The sequence below is a fragment of the Panicum virgatum genome, chromosome 7K, assembly GCF_016808335.1.
Source record: "Panicum virgatum strain AP13 chromosome 7K, P.virgatum_v5, whole genome shotgun sequence".
In the NCBI taxonomy this organism is placed as follows: Eukaryota; Viridiplantae; Streptophyta; class Magnoliopsida; order Poales; family Poaceae; genus Panicum; species Panicum virgatum.
Window position 1 is genome coordinate 3,290,953 of NC_053142.1, and position 8,531 is coordinate 3,299,483.

The following is an 8,531-nucleotide window of genomic DNA, read 5'->3' on the forward strand; positions in this document are numbered from 1 at the left end:
TTGCTGAGTGTAGAGATCCTATCACTTGTTCCTCCTGCCGCCGCACAAGCCACAAGAGTTTCCAGTGCAAAAATCCTCATCGTCACGCAGCCATATCCATTGTCTCCTCCAACTCCCTTCACATCCAGTCTCCCTCCTACATTAGCGCCCCCACCAATGCTGACATGCTCGCCGTGGCCGCCAACAGGGACCGTCTCAATAATCCTAGATCCATGCCCAGCAGCCCCGGCTCCCCCAGAACACCTCCTCCTTCTCCCTGTTCACTTGTTGAACAGTGCGACTTCGCCGATGTTCACGTATCCCACGAGTCTTATGAGGAAGCCAAGAAGTATGCCTTCGTCTATCTTGCCGAAGCACTCCATTGCTCGTTCCCCTTCATTAGGCGAGTGATGGAATGGCTGTGTGGCTCGCCGTCCTTCTAGTTTTTGATGGCCTCTTGTGGCATGGGTGTGATGGTGTTCGACTCTCACATGGACCGTGAGCGTGTCGTGACGCTCACTCCTCTTCACTTCGAGGGGAACGTCATCTTGGTGGAGTGACCAACTCCTTACCCTCGTGCTACTTATCCCCCACTCTCGTGCAACCTTTCTTGACTCTCCCATGGTATGGCACCTACAGTGTGCCACTGGAGGTGCCTGCCATTGATGAGGGAGGGCCAGAGGAAGCTACTTCCTTTGGAGGGGAGGTTGTCACGACTAATGATGCCACGGCTACCCTGGGTGTTCTCGCCATCCATGAGCTCCCTGCTCAGGGGCTAGGCCCCTAAGAAGGCGTTCCAGCGTTCATGTTGGGGGCTGCCTCCGAAGAGGAGCACGAGAGTGTGGCCCACAAGCATCGTGTTCGTTGCAAGCAGGCGATCGATTCCACCAAGAAGCTATGACGTAGCACCCGCCTCATCGAGAAGGAGCAACTTATGTATGAAGACCCCTCCTCGAAGGCCGAACATGTCCAGATGGCCCTTGTCGACTTCTTTGGTGCATCCCGTCGCCATAGGGCTGCTATCTCCAAAACTCATCTCCTTACTAAACCTTCCTCTCCCTCAGATGATGTCCAGTCCCTGGCCGATGTTGCATCTTCTTGTGGAGCCTCCGAGGATGACCTAACCAAGCTCTGTGAGGAGTTGCTAGTGCAACCTGGTTCCGAATGATCTACACCTCCAATGGTACCAGCGGCCCTCATGCGCCATCCTCTAGCTTGCTTGGTGTCCCTCAAGTCGAACATGGGTAGAACCTTCGTGGTGTGTTGCTGGAACATTTGGGGTCTCAGGAACTGAGATAAGTGCAAAGACATCCTCTCTGAGCTTCTATTCGCTTCTCCTAACATTGTCCTCTTGCAAGAAACTAAACTCTCGAAGATTGACGATGCCAAGCCTCGCTTCTTCCTACCCCGCAACCTCTGTAGCCATAGGATCGTTCCTGCTTCAGGCACCTCTGGGGGACTCATCACGGCTTGGAATGATGCTCTGTTTACCTATACAAATTTTTCCCACAACACATCCACCCTTACTGTCTGCTTATCTGAAACCTCCTCTGATCTCTCTTTTTATGTCATCAACGTCTATGCCCCTACAACTCCAGACATGCGCCTGGCCTTCTTAGATGAGTTCAAGGATGTTGCTAGTGTCGGGGATACTCCTAGGGTGGCCTGTGGGGACTTTAATATGATTTGATACGTGCATGAGAAAAACAATAACAACTTTCATTCTAGGGAGGCTGAACTTTTAATGACACAATCTGTGATTTTTGTCTCATCGAGCTTCCTCTGCTGGACAGACAATATACCAGGTCGAATCGGCGACCTACACCTACTCTTGAACGCCTTGACCGTGTCTTTATCAATCTTGCCTGGGATGCTTCTCTCCCCAATTCCACTTTCTCTTCGCTCACTCGTGCCACCTCCGATCATGTCCCTTTGAAGATTCTGTTCTCCACCATCATTCCAAAGTCTATTATTTTCTGATTTGAAAATGCATCGATGAAGCGGGCTGAATTCCAAAATGTGGTCCAAAGATCCTGGAGTCTCAAGGATTCCCCTCCTAACCCAGCTGCCTCCCTTGTCATTAGATTAAAGAGGGCGAGGACGTGTGCAAAAGAATGGCGCAGGTGCAGCGGTTCCTCTACTCAGTGCAAACTGGATTGCAAGTTGGTAATTTCACTTATCGACCACATCGAGGAGATAAGACCTTTGAGCCGCCCTGAGTACAAACTTGGTGACTTGGTCGCTGTCCTCCTAATTCGCGTGATTAAGGAAAAAATGAGCTACTGAAGACAGCGAAGCAAAGTCCGAGCTGCCATTGAAGGAGATGAGAATACTCAGTTCTTTCATGCCAGCGCTACCCAACGTTTCTGGGCTAACAAGATTCAGATCCATGAAGATGAAGGATTGGACATATCTAGACATGAGCAGAAGGCCAAGTTGTTGTATGACTTCTACTCCTCTCTCCCTGGCATTTCCCGTGCTACTTCCTAGATGATTAATTTGAACTCCCTGTATCCCGGCCTAGCCCAAGAATTGTCTTAGATGAGATCAAGTCTGCCTAGAACACAATTGCTGGAACACGGTGGCTCCTGCTATTTTCTCCCTCTTTCAATCCTTCCACCAACACCGGGCCAATCTTGAACGGATAAACCACTCTTATATTTTCCTCCTTCCCAAAAAAGATTTTTCTCGATCCCCAACTGATTTTCGGCCAATCTGCCTTAAAAAATGTCCCGTTAAAGCCCTCTACAAGGTAATGACAAAACATCTCCAACCTGTTATTCCTTCCCTAGTTAGTGGTGACCAGGCCAGTTTTGTTCTTGGCCGCAGCATTGCAGAGAGTTACAGTTATGTAGCTGATCTTCTTTTACTCCTGCTACTACCACTGCGCCTCCACGATTGTTCTTAAACACAACTTTCATAAAGCCTTTGATTCCGTTAATTGGGGTAGCCTTGTTCGAATCCTTAGCTATCATGGCTTCTCTGATACTTGGTGTGGGTGGATTCTTGATCTGCTATCCTCTGGCAAATCTGCCATTCTCCTTAATGGAATGCTGGGCAAATGGATTACTTGTCGCAACGGCCTTCGTCAAGGTGATCTGCTCTCCCATATTTGTTCATTATTGTTGTGGACGTCCTGAAACAGCTATTGCACCACTCTTCTACCATGTACTATGTGCGCCATCCCTTGATCGAGGAAGCTCTCTGCCCTATTCTTCAGTATGCGGACGACACCCTAATCTTCATCAATGCATCCCCTGCTGCTGTGTGTGCCGTTAGGAACACTCTAGTCGAGTTTGAACTAGCTATAGGTCTATCAATTAACTACCACAAAACTACCTTTCTACCAATGGGTCTATCAACTGATGATGCCCACACCCTTGCCACTTCTTTTGGCGCTGATGTTGCTTCTTTCCCCCAGCCATACCTTGGCCTTCCACTCTCCCTGCACAAGCTCTCTGTTGCTGACTGCCAACTTGTTATTGCCTCCTGCGATCGGCACCTGTCTGGCTGGAAAGCCTTCTTGCTAAACAGAGTAGGTAGGCTAACTCTAGCCTCTGTTGTCCTCAGTTTGGTTGGGCCTCATCTTGGCCACCGTCAACCCACCCTAGATGTAGCGGGCTCTTCTACGGCAATGAGGTGCCCTGGGTCCCTATCACCGATAGTCCCATTGAACAGGGAATATTACTTATTATTAATTTAATTTTGAAAACTGGCCTGGCTGGTTTTGGGTAGGAAGAACAATCTACTCTAATTGATGCAAGGAAGATGGATTATCAACCATTAGTAGATGGTGGGCTATCACAATCCACATATGACCGAATGAACTCTTGCCAATCAGGTCCAAAGGAGCATAACCTGTACCTGGCTAAGCCGGTTTCTAGAAGTCGGCTAAGCCAGTTTCCTCGAGATCAGAGGGATCCTCCTATGATGCATGTCTAGCAAGATGAGGATAAAAAGGAGAATGGCCACAGAACTGATGGAGGTAAAGGCCATGACAAGAACAAGAGTAAAAACCCCAAGCTCAGTTTTGATGAGCTTCTGGCTAAATATCAGAAAATAGGAGAAGCAAATATCGCTAATTGACCAAGAAAGGTCCAATCATTAAGATTGTTCATCTAGACTACAAGCAAGACGATCCATATATGTTTTTGATCATCTTGATGAGAGAGAAACATAATGTTTTGAGTTGGAAATTGAATTGTATTTTCATTTGTTCGTGCTGGATTCAAATTCAAAAAAAAAACTTTTTGAAGAAATTCAAAGTGGTACAAAAAATCCTGATTATTAATTTAATTTAGTAAATAGTATTTTTCTTTAAAAAATCACAGCTACCTAACTAATATTTTAAACACTTGATAAAATACAATGATTTATTTATGTCCTCTATTCACATAAAAATAAACATATGGGGTATGACACATGAATAATGCATCAGACATGGCGAGAAAGTTAAAAAAATAGTAATTTTTGGGTGGGACATTTGTGATGATTGAAGACACTATGACAATAAATACTATGTCATAACATGTTGGCTAAATACTATGTCATAACATGTTGTCTAGTGCTTAGTGAAGATTTTAGATTGGTTGTGGCAATAGTAATTCCTCACAACACTTTGGTGAGTTGGTTTATGACGTTTTAGCTTGGCACTAGTGATGGTTTTTTCTTTTCATCACTAATATAATCCATGCTAATTCTTATGATACTATCTGGAGAAAACATCATAAATCAATGATGTATTGCTTTGTTGTCATAGGAAATACGTCATAGAAGGCTGGATTTGTTGTAGTGTTATTTCATTCCATATCAGCCATCCTGGTACAGACTAGAAAGGAGTAAATTTCCAAATTACATGATGACTTTTGAACCAATTACCCTTCCACATAACATCATTTTTTGTGTCAAGAGTTCTTGCTCTTGAACTTGGTGGAAAAGAGGGACGAACCAAGCGACAGAAAGCATCTGAATCTACACAAAGTGCACCATCACCAAGTCGCTGACTAAAACCCTGTAACAACATGAGGGTGGCTAAGCATCCACCAGAACATCACCACGACGGCAAAGCATCCGTCGAGGACGACCAACAAGTAGCAAGCATGATGGCAAAGCATCCGTCGGAGTAGGAGTAGCAAGGCGGCAAAGCATCCGCCGGACGAACGAAGCAAGGGCGGCAAAGCATCCGCTAGCACAACGACGACAAAACATCCGTTGTAGTAGTCGCAGCTCCAATGAACATGGTGATGATGCGTCGATAGAGCACCGGTAGGCGATACAGATGAAGACGACCACCCACGGCACGCCGCAAAGAAATCAGACTGCCAGCAGCATGAGCATGAAGGAATCCCAAAACGATGCCCTCAACAGGGATATGACGCACCAGGGGCCAACATCGCCAATCCGAAGCATCGGACATGGTTTTCACCGGGAATCCAACCCAAAGCCAAGGGCCGCCGAGAGCTGAACATGAGGCACCATAGCCATGCCTAGGAACTCGCCGATCCAGGAGGAGGGGTCACCGGGCTGGGCCGGCAGAGGAGGCATGAAGGTGTCCCGTGGCGACGCCCCCAGCAGGGACATGATGCACGGGCGCCATCGTCGCCGGTCTGGAATACCGGACATGGTTTTCACCAGGGAACAACCTCCATGCCAGGTCGACCCAGCGTGGCGAACGCCACCAGGGGAGGGCAAGCTGCGGCGGCGGCCGGCAGGGGCGCCGACGCGGGCAGGCCCGGAGGCGGCGGCGGCCCCGGAGACGCGAAGGGCAACGGTACCGGCCCCAGCCAGCAGAGGCCGACAGAGGCCAAAACCACCTCCGACCTGCGGCCACTGCCCCAGGGACCACCTGGCCAGGGAAATGTAGATCTGGGCCGGATCAGGTGGTCGACGACCGGATCAGGAGCACGGGAGCCAGAACAATGACGGGTAGCCCCACCCCGACCGGCGCCACCACCAAGCGGCGAGGGGCCACCGAGGCATGCACGGCACGGCACGTCATGGCACGCCCCACCAGCAGCCGCAGCAACCACCCCAGCCAGGACAGCACCCGCAGGTTGGCGTGGCCCACCACCAAGGATGCCACCACATCGGCCACCACCGACGGCTTCAATATGGACACATCCCCGGCCTCGGCGGCGCCGTCGCGGCGAGAAGCAGCATTGGCGGGAGCGTGCACTGACGCCACGATGGCGCGCATCGAGAGGAAGCCCGCGAACGGCGCCAGCACGCAGCGCGGAACGCCACCTACCGCGGAGGGTGAGGAGCCACCGAGGCAAGCGTGTCACGGCACGCCCGGCCGCTGGGCGCAGCGGCGCGCCCCAACCCCCCAGGCAGGAGGCGACGGCGGTGGCGGGAACCCGCCCGGGAGCCTGCCGGCAAGGAGGAGCGGCGGTGCGGACCCACCAGCGACCCCCGCCAGGGACCGCCAGATCCACACCGGGGAACACTAGATCCGGCTTGGGGGAAGCTGGATCCGGCCCCTACAGCCGACCGCCGGCAGCGAGGCAGCCATCGCAACCTCGGTTTGGGGCTCGGGGCAGGAGTGCGGAGGGAAGAGAGAGGGAGGAAGGGGGCGAGCTGACCGGCTTCGGTCCAGCCGCGGGACGCGGCCGCTGCCCGATGGACGCCGGCGGAGCTGGGTTTCGCCCCCTGAGTTGCCAAGAATAGAGACGGGGGGGGGGGGTACAGGTGGTTCAAATGGACTTCACTTCTACTTTCTAATTGCTACTCCTATTTCCCACTAACTAAGGCTATCGTCATATGATATCAACCATTATGAAATAGAGGCCCAAGATGGCCAATGCAAAATACACAACATTTTGCCGCAGATTTCTAGTAACATATTGATCTCCACGTAGTTTTTCAGGCACAAGACTTCGCAAACAGATAAGCAATTTTGCGTTAAAACAGATGGGGGCCATATATCATATCCGGAAGAAAACAATAAGCTTATTATACAAATCGAATGATAAAAAGCCATACTTATTTATTAATCAATCAACGATGAATGAAGCAGATACATAATTACCATTCATTCAGATAAACAATTTAACCCATCAGTTTGGTCCGCACATTCATATATATGTTTTGTCTGGATCATCATCTGTTAAAGACTGGATCAGTGTATCCCATGGACTTTAAGGTACGCTATGAAGCCGGCGATCACGACGTACGGCCACAGTACCGTTAAAGGGACGGCCACGATCGTACACGCAAACCCCGAGCACGCTCGGATACCCCGCCTGTTAAGAAGCACCAATTGATCCGTGGCCATCGTGCTCGTGAACCAGGCGATGTCAAGCAGCAGGAAACCCGTTGTCAGCCATGTGAGAGCAGCAGCTACGTGAGCAACCGGAGCCAGCACCGTATATGTGCCGAATGCAAATGCCACGGCGAGACTCCGGGATGCGCCATTGACGAGGAAGACGGATAAGATGAGGGCCCTCAACCGTGTGCGGATGCCAACGGAGGTCACTCCAGCGTACATCAGGCTGATGGTGGACATGGCAGAGCAGAAAGCTGCAAGGTTGTTGGCCACGACGAATGCCTGGAAGGAGTACTTCCCGGCGAGTTCCGGCGTACCTACAGGTTTATTATCACCCGTACTGTATCCTCCAGGTAATTGGAAAGCTGCGGTGAATGAAACCGTTAAGATGAGAACTGATACAACGGCAATGGTCGTTGAGAAATCCTTAATTTTTTCTGCCTCCTCCACACTTAGTACAGGGGCATTCTCCTTCACACCATGTCGTACACCATACCTAGCACCAGCACGCAGTAGCAGCCTGTGTATCCTAATTTTTGGATCCTGCAAGGTGCCATGAAGGGGAGGTTCGTCATTCACACAGCCTAGTGCTACTTTTTTAGTAATCCATAAAAGAGTAACATTTTGAACATTGAAAACCTTCCGTACGTCATTTGGACGCTGGACCGGATTCTCTCCTAGATCATACATACGCTTGGCCGGCACTGACCATAGAAATCCTAGTGAGAGTGGCACCACAAGATTTGAGCTGGAGTTGCCTAGCTACATGAGAGTCTGGCTGACTGGTCATCCTGGCTCTTTTCTTCTCCTCCCGGTAACATGTTATCATCCGCATGGGCTGAGTCGAGATGAATGCTATGTATGTTTCATATACTATATATATGTGATTGGTTGTCGTTGTGCCTCACACTTCTGAACATTTGTTTTTCATGACTCCTAAAGTTGTCATCGAACAACAAGAAAGGTGTCTCGCTAAAGTTGTTTTCAGAAAAAAAAGCATTTGCATGTGAGAGAAGCTCAAAAATAGAGAGATAGCTGGGAGAAGCTAGTATTTTCAGCTTCAACCCTGAAAACTTGCATGTGAGAGAAGCTCAAAAATAGCTTTTCGGGCGAAGCTGTTTCATCTAAACCTGTTTGGTAGGAGAAGTTAAAAAATAGCTTCATGAAGCTAGGGCAAAAGCCCTACCAAACACCACTACTGGAAACCGCCAGTATGCCGAGTGCCTGGTTTGTTGAGGGCCAAATGTCGGGCACTCAGCAAAGCCGATCTTCACCGAGTGCTCAAAAC